General features: G+C 34.7%; 1 long non-coding RNA gene across 1 annotated transcript in view; it reads left to right on the top strand.

Annotated features, from left to right (window-relative positions):
* The window catches only part of LOC307195325, a 149,568-nt gene extending 137,220 nt beyond the window's left edge, over window positions 1-12,348 (top strand). The window contains exon 4 of the long non-coding RNA XR_013830803.1: window positions 12,269-12,348. This is a non-coding gene — a long non-coding RNA (uncharacterized lncRNA). The remainder of the gene's footprint in view (window positions 1-12,268) is intronic.
* Window positions 12,349-15,331: the final 2,983 nt, after the last annotated feature.

Below are 15,331 nucleotides of genomic sequence, written 5' to 3'. Positions count from 1 at the left end.
CTTAACTTTATCAATATACAGTAAAGAATGAGTGGGGAAATGAGCGTGAACCTTTTGTTTCTACAAATATTCTGTTTCTTGATGTGGGTGATTTTTACAAGGGTATGTTTACCTTGTGTAAATTCATCAAAGTACACTTAAGATTTTACCTTTTTCCATCCTTTTTGTTTTAACAGTTTACCTTAAAAAAGAGAGAAAAATAAAGCACATAGGGTAATTTGACACTGCAAATAATAGAGAAGAGAGCCATTCAATTAATTCAATGACAAATTTATTTTATAGATGATTTACTGATTATCCATTACAGTTTGACAAATGTTATGGTATCGCTAATTAATGTTAGTACGTTTTTAGTAACATAAAGCTTTAATTAAAAAAACAGACTTCCAATGATTTCTTTGAAACAAAGAATATATTTTCTGGCAAAAAATAAACCTATTGCAATCATAATTAGAAGTCAGGTAATATTTTAAAACCGTTTGGAATTTTCTCACTCCTTTGTGAGCTTATGCTGGAATTTGTCCTTACACCCGTGTGCTATAAAAATGTTATTTTACTCAGATATGAAATTGCATTGCTTCTCAACACCATTATCATGCCTCACTTAAAATGTGTCTCAAACTTGTCTTTTTAAAATTTTTATCTTGCAGCTAGATATAGCATTAATTTAGAATGATGTGCGGCTTGTGAATAGCAATTTTGACATTCAGGTAGATCATTTCTCTGCTCAAAGGAGCTTCTATGTTGTAGGCATAAAATTGTGTCATGGAAAGTTTTATGAAACTTTATAAGAAATTAAAACTCAACAAGTTGTAGTAGAAATGTATGGAAAATCATGACACAAATATATTGGTTATATTTTCTTTGAGAAGAAACAGACACAAACATAGCTATACTTTACCTTTTTCAACATATGCTAGCTTGCTGCATCACTAATATTTATCAATTTAGCAAATAAAAATATAAAAATAGCTAACAACATATAGAAAATGTAAATTATCTGAAAGAAGAAAACATTATCCAAAAATATATATTCATAATGTAGGCGGGGTAAAAGAAAGATTTAATGCATAGAAATGACTGTATCTAGATAAAGAGTAATGTCCAGTTGAACTGAAATATGGAATTCCATTTGACAGTGTTTTGTCTATTAATTGAAAAGATTAATTTCTAACATTTACTAATTTGAATGAAACTGTTGTGTCAGCATAAAGATCTTCCAAGAAACATAGATAATTTTTTTCTTTTTAAAGAGGCTGTGGTAAACTCTTTTTTTTGGTGATGTGACTCCCTCAAGCCTGATGGTATTCATGCCCTGATATAGTTCTCTCCCACACTGACTTAGGATTTATCCAATTTTAACATTAGAAGGCATAATGCAAACAGGCACTTGATAAGCATGTATACATTGGGACATGTTCTTTTGATTCACTCTTGAGCAGACACTATATAAAGAAACAAAGTAGCTACATTAGGATATTAAGAGAGAGAGAGAGAGAGAGAGAGAGAGAGAGAGAGCGAGAGCGCACATGCACAATTGCCTGCAAAGGAGAAGGAAAGGAAGGAGAGGGAGGGAGAGGAGGAGAGAGTGAGGCAGCACAGTCTTTAAGCTCAAAGAGTCTTCTTATGGTCAAGAACCATTTCTTTTAGTTCATTCTTTGTCACCATTACATAGTGTAGTCTCTGGGTGAATGAATACATGCATTATTACATAAATTAAATATACCTCCAGGGGAAAATAGTTTGCTACTGGGTTTTTCTATTACATTCATAATGAAATAAAGAATTAGAGAGAATTACCTTAAACCTGTTTATTTAGAATAAAAAAATACAAAGCTTTGGCTTTATGCCCTGAAGCTTTTGCAGACTCCAGAAGTGTTCTCAATTTCTATTATATGGGTTGGCCAAAAAGTTCACTTGGATTTTCCGTAAGATGTTACAGAAAAACCTGAACGAACTTTTTGGCTAACCCAATATTTACCCTTAACAATTTAACTCCAGTGATGACCAAGAGTAGGAAAGTCTAGGTTATGAAGACCAGGAAGTTAGAATAACAACTAAGACTTTTGCCAATTTCATTGTTCAAAAGCAAGCTACAGTTATCAGAACCTAGAAAAGAGCTGAGTCACGAGTGAGCATACTATTTCTGAAGGTTTTTCAGATATTTTAAACTGACAGTAGTGAAGAATAGTATCCATGAAATCAAGTAGGTTTTATAGTGACAAGTATAGACACAAGAGTTTAAGACAAGAGTCATAGCAATAACAAAGCTAACAAGCACACTGCCAGAATAGAGATATTTGCACCCTAGCTTCCTACATGTTCTCTTGTCATCTTAGATCAGTGACTTCATATCCATACCTACACTTTCTCAGCAAATATGAGAGAAAGGAAGAATCAGAGGCCTGACACTAGGCTCCAACATGGACAGAGGCAAAGGAGCTAGAATAAGAAGCTGCAGGGTGTAGTGACTACCCTGCTCTCTAACTCAAGCCCATATCAGCTTTAGGCAACAGAGTTAAGACTGGCATACTGTCCTGTAGGGAGGAAGAATGATGGTTTTCAAGGCTTTGTCACGTAGGTCCGTGGAGCTAGAGATAGTCAAGAGGAGTCAGAGATAGTCCTCACCATGAAGGGCTCTGTTCAGTTATATCCCTTGACCTGTGCTGAAACAAAAACCTCTATTTCTAAGAGTAAGTGACCCAGAATGACTCACTACCACATCTGTGGTGAAGGGTCTTGGTGCATAAAACCTGTCCAGTCATTTCTCCATCTCTCTGTTCTTTATAAATTTCAGAGGCACTGGTGAAAGGAAATGAGTGAATTAGAGAAATTCCTCAGAATATCAGTTATACAAAAATTAAAGGAGTAATAAGGGTTTATGAATTTTGAGAATGAATATGTTTTACAGCAAAACCAGGTAATTATGGTAGATATAGATAAGGAAGGTGAAATATTGCTTTTTTGTCCTTAGTTTTTCCTTGATGCTTCTTGGAAAAATCATTCCTGCAATCACCACAATGTGATTCTCAGGAAATGAAGAAGGTATTTAAAAATATTAATAAGGTCAAAAAAGTAGACTCGAGCAAATTACAAAATAGTTTGTTTCCACATGGAACTAATTGAATTGGAGTTTGAGCCATAAAACATTTTTTCTTATCTGACCCTACTTTTCATTTCTTCATATTAGCACCTATTTCCCAATTTTCTCTGTTTCATGTCTGGACTTAAAGTTTATTTTTCTTTAAGGTTCAGCGTTCTTATCTATCTCCAAATTATTTCAAGTGGTTCCTTCAGAATCAGGTAAGGACAGTGAGGACATGTTTTCCTATCAAGTGATGCAGGATGTAATGGCAGAAGAATAATAGAGCAACACATACTATATAATTACACTTTAGATTATATTATTAAGCGTATTAGTTTATGTGGTTTTTTAAAATGCAATATAGAAGGTGATATCTTTCCTTGAGCAGAGAGTTGTTTTCTTTTGTTTGTGAGTAAGAGCCACTGGGATATCAGAAAAACAGCTAAAAGTGTTGTTTTATATTTGTGTTTTAGCCAATAGAAGTTGAATTCTTTGTCCTCTTCAAACTCTTTGCCCACCAACCACCCTGATTCCAGTTGTTCCTAATTTCCAGGACAAGATTTTCACTTCATTTTAAAAACAGTTTCATCTGTATAATTTCTTCTACATACTTTAGTTAACTTAAAAATCCAATTCTGTTTAGGGGATACCACTTTCACTCCAGATTAATCTCACCTATAAATTGAATGAAACGTCTTTCACTCCTCTACTACCTGATAGTAACTTACTCTTTTTGCCAGTTTCCCTTAAAAATCTCATGACATTTAATTAACGTATAAACATATAAAGTAGTTGTTACAAACTAGAGACCTAATTTCAGGCCAGCACATGAGTTTTGTTTGGTCAGGACAGTGGGATTATCTTTAAAATTATTCATAAGTGCTTTTAGGTGAACAGACACAGTGTGACAGCACAGGCTTCACTATTTCCTATTACTTCATACCTAATCTGCTCACACTATTTTACCTTTCTAGTCCCTATAAGAATTTGTAGTTTTGGCATTTTAGTAAATGCCAAGGGACACAATTGCAGGATGGTGTGGTAAGAGTATGTTTGGTTTTGTAAGAAGCAGTTGAACTGTCTTCCAAAGTGGCTGAACCCTTTTGCATTCTTACCAGAAATATATGAGAGTTCTTGTTGCTCCATATCCTTGTCAGAATTTGGCGCTGTCAGTGTTCTGGATTTTAGCCATTATAATAGGTGTGTAGTGGTGTGCCATTTTGTTTTAACTTACATTTCCTTGATTACATAAGAGGTACAACATCTTTCTATATGCTTATTTGCCATCTGTATACCTTTGGTGAGGTGTCTATTAAGGTCATCAGCCTATGTTTTAATCAGGTTTTATTTTTCTTATTGTTGCTATATAACATATAATGTTGAGCATCTTTTCATTGCTATACATTTTTTCCGGGACAGGAAAACTGAAGTTCCAGTGGTTTTGGATAAGCCAGTTCATGTCACAAAAGTGCAGGTAATAACTAGCAATAGTATAAAGAAATAAAGTGACACATAAGAGTGAGTGGAATTGGTCTATGGTCTCATTTGATAAGCTCCATACTATTCCCATTACATTCTTCTGGGGCCCTTGGTAAATGGGAAGTTAAAATATTGGGTGTCTGTCATGATATGATACGGGGTACAAGGTGAGCTGTATGCAACAGGCGATAACTTCTGAAAATTGTTATAAATTCATAATCTAGAATTTTCGTTAATGGACATTACCCATGGATGTGTTGGAGGAGTGAAAAGAACTTTCGGAGAAGCAAAAACACTTCAGATCTCTCCTTCAAGGGAAGGTCTGGACCCCCTTTCTAATGCTCACCAAATCAGCTGAGCCCACTCAAGACAGTCTCTCTTTCCATGAACTCAAATCCACTAAATAGGGATCTTAATTACATCTGCAAAATCCCTTTTACATTTGCCCTATAATGTAACCTAGTCACAGGACTAAAATTCTGTTATATTCACAAGTCCCATTGAGAAGAGAGGATTATATAGGGATGTATATCAGGGAGTAGAGATTTTGGGAACCATTGTAGAATTCTGCCTACCAGACCATGTTTAACTAGAAGTCTAGTGAGTTCTATTTGGCCTAAACATCTTTTGCATGTCTTTCAAGCTGATTTCAAATGAGCACATTTACCATTAAATAAAAATGATGACATAAAAAAAATGGTGACATATCTGAAAACTAGACCTTCTATAACCTGATATCTTAAATAAAGGCATAAGTAGTTATGTAAAATCAGTGACTCATTGAAGGTATGAAATTTATACATTCTACAGTATAAACTCTGATGTGTCATTATTGCTTCAGGCATTTTAAGAACACTAACAATAATATCAAATTTATAAGGTAAATCTTTATAGGGGTCAGGTAAATTCTTTCCAGGATTATAGCTTGTATTAGTTTCCTAGGGTTGCTGTTACAAAGTGCCACAAACTATGTGGCTCAGAACAACAGACATATATTATCTCACAGTTCTGGAGGATAGAAGTCCAAAATCAGGATTTCAGCACAGCCACATTCCCTGTGAAACCTGTAGGGAAAATGTCGTTTCTTGCCTCTTCAAAGCTTCTGGTGGTTTACTGACAATTTTTGGCAGTGCTTGGCTTGTAGATGTAACACACCAGTAACATGGCCATCTCTTCCCCGTGTGTCTTCACGTTACCTTCCCTCTGTGCATTCTGCCTCTGTGTTCAAATTTCCCCTTTTGTAAGGACACCAGTCATACAGGATTAGTACCTACCTTAGTGACCTCATTTTAACTTGGTTACCCTGTAAAGACCTTACTTCCAAATAAGGCCACATCCTGAAGCATTGGGGGTTAAGACTTCAACACATCCTTTATGGGGGGGAAACAATTGAACCTATAATATGGGCATCTTTAATCCTTGCTATTTGGGTACTACAGACCTATCAGTAAGTTTACATGCTCTGTCCCTTTCCCCTTTTCTATCATGGTCTCCCATTCCTAGGGTGGAAGATAAGGCTTGTCATATCCATTTTGTTCTTTAATATCTCTCAATTCTAAACACTCCTTTATTCCTACTACCATGTCTTTAAGCCAAACTTCTATCATCTCTTATTTGCACTATTAACTTGCCTACCAATTTGTCTTACATCTACTTTTTCCTCCATACAGTCTCTTCACTGCAATTAGGGACATCTTTCGAACAAAAATCTCAGTAAGTTACCGACGTGTTTAAAATTCTTCTAAGGCTCTCATTGTTCTAAGGATGAAGAATAAAGACAAATAAAGATTAGTAAGATCAAGTGAAGTGGTCCCTGCTTACCACTTCAGGCTCTACTGAATCCAGTCACATTCTTCTCTCTTCAACAGCTACTGAACCCTTCTCACAATATGTTGGGTGCACTCTTCTGTCTTCTACCACAGGGCCTTTGCACATGTTTTTCTTTTTCAGGAATGCTTTTCTCACCTTCTCTTTCTTCCTTAACTTGGTGAACTCCTGTTCATTATTCTAAACACATTTCTAACTTCACTTCCTCAGAAAAACTTTCCCTGACCTTCCAAATCAATGAATTTCCTTTTTCATGGACTTTCACAGAAATGCAGACTTTTCTCCCAGAACACTCAGTTTCCTTTTGAGTTTTTCTCAGGCAATTATGCTTTAATTAATGTGATTATTTGAAAAAAAGACTCTGTTCCACTAAACTGTATTTCATTGGATCAAAGACTGCCTTTTTATCTTCATTAGGCACAGTGTTCATCACCTAGTAAATATAAATATTTCTTGGATGAATCAATGATTTTGCTTCATGACCATATTTGTGGTCACTTTAGTTGAATGCATCAGGTTTAGGGATACTAACCAGAGGAGGACAAAGAGCTGATCTGGATTAATGTTTTCCATCCTAGGTAGTCAGAACCTGTGGTCTAGCCGAACTCAGGGCAGCTGGGCAGTTAGCATTAAGCTGAATTTATAAAACACATCGGTTACATGCCTGAATGGCTAAAGTCTATAATGTTCAGACAGAGAATACTAACCTGTAGGAAAAAAAGAAAGAAAAATACAACAGTCCTGCCAAGAGAAGCAGAAATGGAGATCATGTGGTGCTTGAGAAAGGAGAAGCTTGTTTCTGATTTTTTATTCCCAGCTCTAGTCCCCTTAGCTGTGTTTGCCTCATTTACATTCTGTGAAGTTCCCGTTTGTGCATGTCATGAAATCCCAGTGGAGAATAATTCTGTTTGAGTAACCATACATGCTTTGACTCCAGCAGTTCATATTCCAGTTTTCAAATATAAAAAGAATCATCTAAAAGAAAGCAAAGGAATGAATATAAGCAAAAGATTTCTTGACCTGGCAAATAAATATGTCTAGGATAATATTTTTCTAACACAGGACAGAGCTCATTTGAGAATGATTCAGAGAGGAATAGATTTTTTTTTAACTTTAAGTTAGTAGAGGAAAATCATACTTTTCAATAAGTTCTTCATTTTAGAATGGTTTACAACTACCCCATACGTTTGTTTAAAATTCACTAAGATGCAGTTGACATTTCTTTAAAACTCTATATTTTCAGTGTAATATTATTTTGATTTTGGTGCTAATGATATTCAACTGTTTATCACTCCCCAAATATACCCAAAGATCCCTTCCATGGTGTCTCCCACTGAGCACAAAATATGCTAACATAGTCATTAGTGTTTCTAATTTAAATCCGTTAAAAAGAGGAAGATAATATTGAAGATGTTACCAATTTGCAAAATAACCTAATTTATATGCATTTTCTACTCTATTTCTCAACTATAACTATGTTGGCAGAACATAAAAGCAATTTAAAATTTTCTCTCAAAATATCCTGAGACCATTTAAAGTAGAAAGACACTTGTGATTGAGCTCTTCTGTAGAGCTAAAAGAGGAAATATCGGCAGATTCCCACAAAGTTAATACATAAAAGATGCATATAGGTATATAAACATGTATAGTATAATGCTCTCCTTTCTGCGCTCTCTTAAATCGCTATTCAAAATTATTTGGCTCAGGAGGGTGGGAGGGAGGGAGACGCAAGAGGGTGGAGATATGGGAACATATGTATATGTATAACTGATTCACTTTGTTATAAAGCAGAAACTAACACACCATTGTAAAGCAATTATACTCCAATAAAGATGTAAAAAAAAAATTGTTTGGCTCATAAAGCTTTCCATTTGTACGATATTTATTGGCTTTATGTTCATTCCAGGGATTTTGTTATTTAGATTCTACGTTTTTCTTTGTCAAAAAAATTTTTGAAAATGTTTAAAGTTGTCAGGTATTAACAAGATTTTAAAGATTTTTCAGTTTTTCATTCATGTGGGTAATAGGTAATGAAAACTGTACAGAAGAACAAAAGTAATATGCTCTGGGAGTGTAGACTTTTGAAAGCAAAAATTCTAAAAAATAAAGTGTGGCTATGACAGGCAATGATTTATCTGTGTTACCACCTTATACCAGGGATTTTGGTCCCTGACCCTGAAAGCAATCCATAAGATTTATAGAACCGACAAGTTTGAAAATCTTGTTGCAAATTGAGGTTGCATTTCTGATTCTACCCTTAAAAACATTGTGCTGGATGACCTTGGAAGAAATTGCTTATGTTCTCCAGTCTTACTTATTTTCTAGAAAAACAATATTTGTTATTGAGACTAAATTATTTTAAAAATTGCCTGTATATGTAGATGAATGCACTTGGTATTTCATTTTGTTATTTATTATACTGCCTCAATTTAGGATATGTATAGAATTCTTTCTCTTTTCCAGATAAAGATGTATTATGATGTTTCTGTGATGTTTGAATGAGACACAGGCAGATTTATTCTGTATTTTAGTTTAACAGATGAATTAGCCCCCTTCTAAAATATATACTCAAACCCACACAGGAGAGAGGGACATAAGCAACTCACCATGACACTGAGAACTGTGCAGCTTTTCTGTTTGTTTGCTTCTGGCATAAAAGTATAATGCACTTGGAAAATGAAATACTTTTTATACTAGCTTAATCCTTTAATTCATATGGCATAATTGATACCTGTCAATTTAAACAATACTTTATAAACATCAAAAATAGTTTATTTTTAGCAGCTGAAATACATTGACATATAAAATGCAGAAAAAAAATTTTTATGACATAAAAATGTTAATTTTTGCATTACCCTCTCCTACCCTACTTAAGCTACACTATGTAGCATCTTGGTTCAGGTTGGAAATGACCACATAAGAACTTCTGGAGAGGAGAGAAGGAGGTAGCCCTGAGGGAAGCAATGAAAAGAGATGGGGTGAGGAGGGCAGTGTATTTCATTCTTTATGGCCTGATGCTCTCCTCCTACAAAATACCAGTTTTTTTTTTCTTTTATAAACCGTCTAAAGTCTATCTATTCTATAATTTCAACTCAAATCTCATCTTCTCCATAAAATTTCTCTGAATCTCTTGGTGCCACCATCATCATCATCATAGCTAGTATTACATGCCAGACATCCTTATAAGCACTTTTCAGATATTGTTACTTTTTCCTACACATACCCTAACCTTTAGGTCTTTATTTTACAGATGAGAATGTGGAAGCTCTCAGAAGACAGATATTTTGCTCTAAGCCTGCTAATTAGAAAATATTACAGTTGGGGTCGGAATTCAAAGAGAGTATCCAGAATCTGTACACTTAATCCTCATGTTTAGATTCCCTCTTTTCCTTTGAAGTCTTAGAATGTGTAAGTTAAATAGGTACCCTGTTTTATTTGGTGCTTATCTTCTCGTACATGTATGTCTTACTTTACAAAGTAGAATGCAAGTTTCCTGAGTATAAGGACCCAGAGAAGGATCATATAACAATACTTAAAGAAACTGCTGAGATTTTTCATGAGTAATGTCAGTAAAGGGACGTCCCAGAATCTGTTGGGCAGCTGACCTCCCTCCTGTACATCTCCATAATTTAGACCAGGGTTTCTCAATCTTGGTGCTGTTGCCATTTTGGACTGGGTGATTCTCTGTTGTAGGTGCTGACCTATGCACTGTAGGATGTTTGTCAGCATCTTGAGCATCAGCAAACTAAATGCCAGGGACACTCTCCCTCGCCCATTCAGACTTGTGACAAAATGTCTCCAGACTTTACCAAATGTCCCATTTGGCATAAAATCACGCCAGGCTGAGACCACTAATTTAGACAGATATTCTTGCCTATTATATGGACAAATTTTCCTTTTTTGTAAATTCTGCTTCTATCATCATTTAGTCAATCAAGTTCAGCCTTCTAGAGAAACATACATCCTGTCTTCTCATTCATTTTAACGGGAACCCACGAACCATTTCAAGATATCTATCAAGAATGCCCTTAGTCTTGCCTCCTTTTAGGGCCAAACATAAATTTATTTCTTTAACTTTTTTAAGGGAACATGTCTCCATACCTTTCAATTTCTTGCTTTCCCTCCTGTTTAGGCTCTTAGATTGTCTGTGATCATTATTAACTACGGAACTGAAAACTGAAGTAATTGTTGGACACCTGTTTCCTGTCACTGGAATATTTTAATTCTATATCTGCAAAAAATGTTACATTAATTTTATTTTTATTGCTAATCTTATGACATTTAATCTAGTATTTTTATCAAAAGTATTTTAGATTTTGATAATTTTATTTTTGGAGACTTTAAATAATAAGATTAATATATCAATGTAGAAATTAGTGTTGTTTTCTCTATATAAATATTTAAAATTGTCTCTGTAAGTGATAAATTCAATTGTTTATATATTTTAAGTTCATGTATTTTAATGTATACTTTTTTCTGAGTTATCTTTTCATTTCTAATGACTTGTATGGCACTTGGCAAGTGAATTGAAGATTTGAACTGAGGGCAGTGGCTGTCAGCAATTTTGAAATGACTCTGAGCTTAATAATTTGTATGGGACCCAAAATTAAAAATTACATATGCGATATGAGTCTTCATTTAAAAATAAACTCTGCAGTAGATGGATTAGTTATGTAAACCCTTCCTGAGTTCAGTATGAAAGAATGTGATGGGTCATATATGAGTTGTGTCATCCAGAATAACTCTGGAAGCCAGAACCCAGAAGGTGACTTGAGAAAGAGTTGATTCATCTAAGAAAATAGCAGTTTGTTCCAGAGTCGTGCTGTAAATGAACTGGATATAATATATCATAAAGAGGAAAGAATGGGTGAAATGGTAAACAAAAATATTTAACTGGTTTCAGGAGATATAAAAGGCAAAAGGAAACCTTTGGGGTGATAGTGATATTCTATATCTTGATTGAGGCAGTGGTTACATGACTGAATACAGATCTCAAAGTTTATCAAACTCAGAACTTCTATGGGTGAATTTTATTACATGTAGATTATACCTAAATAAAGAGGTGGGAGGCAGGGGTAATGTCAGTGGTCTCAGTAACAATTGTGTTAGGTAGTTGGAAGCAACTGCTTTAGGTACCTCTACCTCACAGGGCATACCCAACCTAAGTCTGTCAGTAGAGTGTTGGCTATTGCTAAATTGGCTTTTTCATAGAAAATGCTGACTGAATATTCTTATTTTCATGTTTCTTGTACTTGGAAATATGTCCTGTAATGATCCCAGTGGAGCAGGATAAGAGATTGAGACTGATATTTTTGAAATCCTTTAGAAAAGAAATATTTGAAGTTGTTGGGTAAACATCATTGTGTATACATCATTGTGTGTATATATATATATATATATATATATATTATAAATGTATATAAAGTTTTAACTTGCTTAGTATTTCAACAACACATTTACAAATCATTGTATAATATCAGATTTCTATATTCTTCCTGATACTTCAATTATAGTTCTATTAGCAAATGTAAGAAACAGGCAATAGTGCTAATACACAAAATTACATTGCAGATTAACTCATCACCACAGTAACCAGATGAGATTGTAAAACTTCATCAAAATTTGTTTTAAAGAGAATTGTCTTAGAAGTTTTGTACACCAATAATATTGATATTTAGTCTTTGTTATCAAAAACATGTGAGGAATTTTATAATTCTTCCACTTTAAGAAAACATAATTTTATTTTAAAAGTTCTTTCAATTTTATATAAGTCCACTTATTTCAATTTAAAAATCAAAAGTAAATATACCTTTGGATGTTAAAACAGATTTTTATGTGTGTTCTATGAGTTGAATTCTTGGATTATTTTTTTACAAGGTCGCAGAAATTTTCCAAATACTACAGATAAACAAATGATGTGTAGAGGGAAACAGCCAAGAGGAAAAGACAAATTGCAGGTACATAGAGTGAAGTTGAAGCAAAGTTATCAAAACATTATTTTTTTGTGTGTTGATTGAAGTTAGCAAGATTTTCTATGTAAAACAATCACTGTGTTAGACAACAATTCATTCAGAGATTAATAAATAATATTCCTACTTTTAGAATCTGTAGTCAATTGGAAAAATATGCAAGCAAACATAATTAAAACATAACACTACATGATAATTCTATAATAGAAATATGTTGAGTACGATTAAGTACTAGTAAGAAGAGTGCTTAATTCTGTTCAGATGAGTTGGGTAAATCTTCCTGGAAGTGGTACAGTTGATTGATTTGGGACTTGAAAAGAAAAGAATGAGGAGTTTGCCAAATGTATTAAGTGAGCAAAATCATTATAGCAAAAGGGAAAACAAGTTGAAAGCTAATAAGGTATAGAGGAATGAAAGGTATGGCATGGTTGGAGAACTGTGTGCCTGGAATATAAGATGCATACGAAAAAATTTGAAATGCTATTATGGGTGTATTCATCAGCTTGGGCTGCCATAACCAAATGCCATAGACTGGTGGCTTAAACAACAGAAATGGACTTTTTCACGGTTCTGGAGGCTGGAAATCTGAGATCAGGGTGCCAGCATTATCAGTTTCTGTCAAGAGCTCTCTTCCTGGCTTATAGCTAGCCACCATCTCTCTGTGTGCTCACATGACCTTTTCATTGTGCACGTTCAGAGAGAGAGATCTTGGGTGTCTCTTTTTATAAGGGCACTGATCCCATCATGGAAGCCACACTCTCATAACTTCATCCAAATTTGATTACTTCCCAAAGGCCCCATCTTCAAATACCATCACATTGGATGAATTTTGGGAAACACACATATTCAGACCGCAACAAAGGGGAATTAGCATTTTGGAGACAAATATACTGGAAACTATTGGAAGTTAATAAGACAAAATGTTCCTGAGAATATTTTAACAAAATTATAAATGTATATTTTTAATAGTTTCTAAGTTTAAAACTATGAACTTCTCATCCCTTCCCTCCATTTCTCATCTTGAACTTCTTGTGGCTTTTATCTACATCACTAAATATCTTGCAAAATTTGTATACATGGCTCTTCAGTTTTCAGCATTATCTATTGATATCTCAAAATGAAATACTTGATTATTCCAAAAGTGAATAATTGATATCTAATATACTTCCTCCACAGAACAGTTAGGTAATAAACTTTGGTGAGCTTAATATCCAATTTTGCATTATTATGACCATGCATATTATTCTTATTTAAATTGTGAAAGGTATTATTGATTACATTTACTTTCTGGAACAACATTCATTTTCCCCACATATTACAAGTTGTCTCTGATCGTGCTTTGTTTTCTATGGTCATAATTATTTCATCCTCAGCATTTATCACAAAAAAATAAATCTCTTCACAATATGATCAAAATATTCAGAATGCTATAAATTTCATCTTTTTATCGGATATTTTTTTCCTGGAATGCTTTGACTTTCTGCTCTAGCCAGAACTGTTTGCTCTCTGAGTCCACTGTATGGATGTTGACCTAGGATTTCCCTTCACCATTATCTGAGTGATTATCTTCATCTTGCTCTTCATTAAACTCCTTGTTTTTGAATCTCATTCCATTATTTGTGAGACAGGCTGGGTTCTCTAGGCTCTGAGGTTGATCTGGGTGTAGAATGTTCATTAAGATGTACCTTGGGATCAACCAATGGGAAGAGAGGGGAAGAAGCAAGCCTTGTCAGAGGGGAAGGTTGATTTGCAGTATGGGTTCAATGAAACTTGGCTGATCCTACAAGAAGTCCTAGAGTTAGAATGGCTCTTCAGGAGTTGTCCCAGCATAAGTCAAAATGTGCAAGTCTTGGGGCTTCCCTGGTGGCGCAGTGGTTGAGAGTCCACCTGCTGATGCGGGGGACACGGGTTCGTGCCCCGGTCTGGGAAGATCCCACGTGCCGCGGAGCGGCTGGGCCCGTGAGCCATGGCCGCTGAGGCTGCACATCCGGAGCCTGTGCTCTGCAATGGGAGAGGCCACAACAGTGAGAGGCCCACGCACCGCAAAAAAAAAAAAAAAAAAAAAAAAAAGTGCAAGTCTTTATAACTACACTTTGGTCATGTCTTTGCTATGACCCACCCAGGTAAATGCTATTATCTTGGGTAGGGCAGGTCTCTGCACCTGAGGCAGTTCCTAAAGTGATCAAAAGATGAAGGCTGTCTGCCAACAGCTGAAGAAATATGACCTTAATAAGGAGGAATCTGGACAGCTCCTCAGAGCATCTACCACATTCTGTTTTGGTTTACTCTCTCTTTTTGGTGGAGCACATCCTCCAGTAGTTTCCTGCAAAAGAGTGCATGGGAGATCAAAATTTTGAGAACTTGCCTGTCAGAAATGCTTTTATTTTAGCCTCTACTTAATTGAAAATATTGCTGGATATAGAAATTCCAGGTGTAAAGTTATTTTCCCTCAGAAATTTGAAGGAAAAACATAATTTTCTTCTAAATTAATGTTGCTCTTGAGAAATCTAATATATCAATTATCTCCTTCATGGATTGTACCTTTGGTGTTGTATCTAAAATGTCATTGCCATGTCCAAAGTCAACTAGATTTTCTCCTTTGTTATCTTCTAGGAATTTTACAGTTTTGTGCTTTACATTTAGGTCTATGATCCATTTTGAGTTAATTTTTTGAAGGGTGTAAGATATGTGTCTAGATTCATTTTTTTGCATGTGAATGTCTAGTTGTTCCAGCACCATTTCTTAAATAAGACTATTTTTATCATAAATGGGTGTTTGCTTTTGTCAAATGTTTTTTCTGCATTTATTGATACGATCATGTGATTTTTCTTTTTTAGCCTATTGATGTGATAAATTGCATTAATTAATATTTGAATGTTGAACCAGTCTTACATATCTGGGATAAATCCTACTTGGTTGTAGTGTATAATTGTGTATAATTCTTTTTATACATTGTTGGATTTGAGTTGCT

This window comes from Stenella coeruleoalba (assembly GCF_951394435.1).
Source record: "Stenella coeruleoalba genome assembly, chromosome: 12".
Lineage (NCBI taxonomy): Eukaryota > Metazoa > Chordata > Mammalia > Artiodactyla > Delphinidae > Stenella > Stenella coeruleoalba.
The sequence above is the reverse complement of the archived record's forward strand: the minus strand, read 5'-3'. Positions and strand labels throughout refer to the sequence as shown.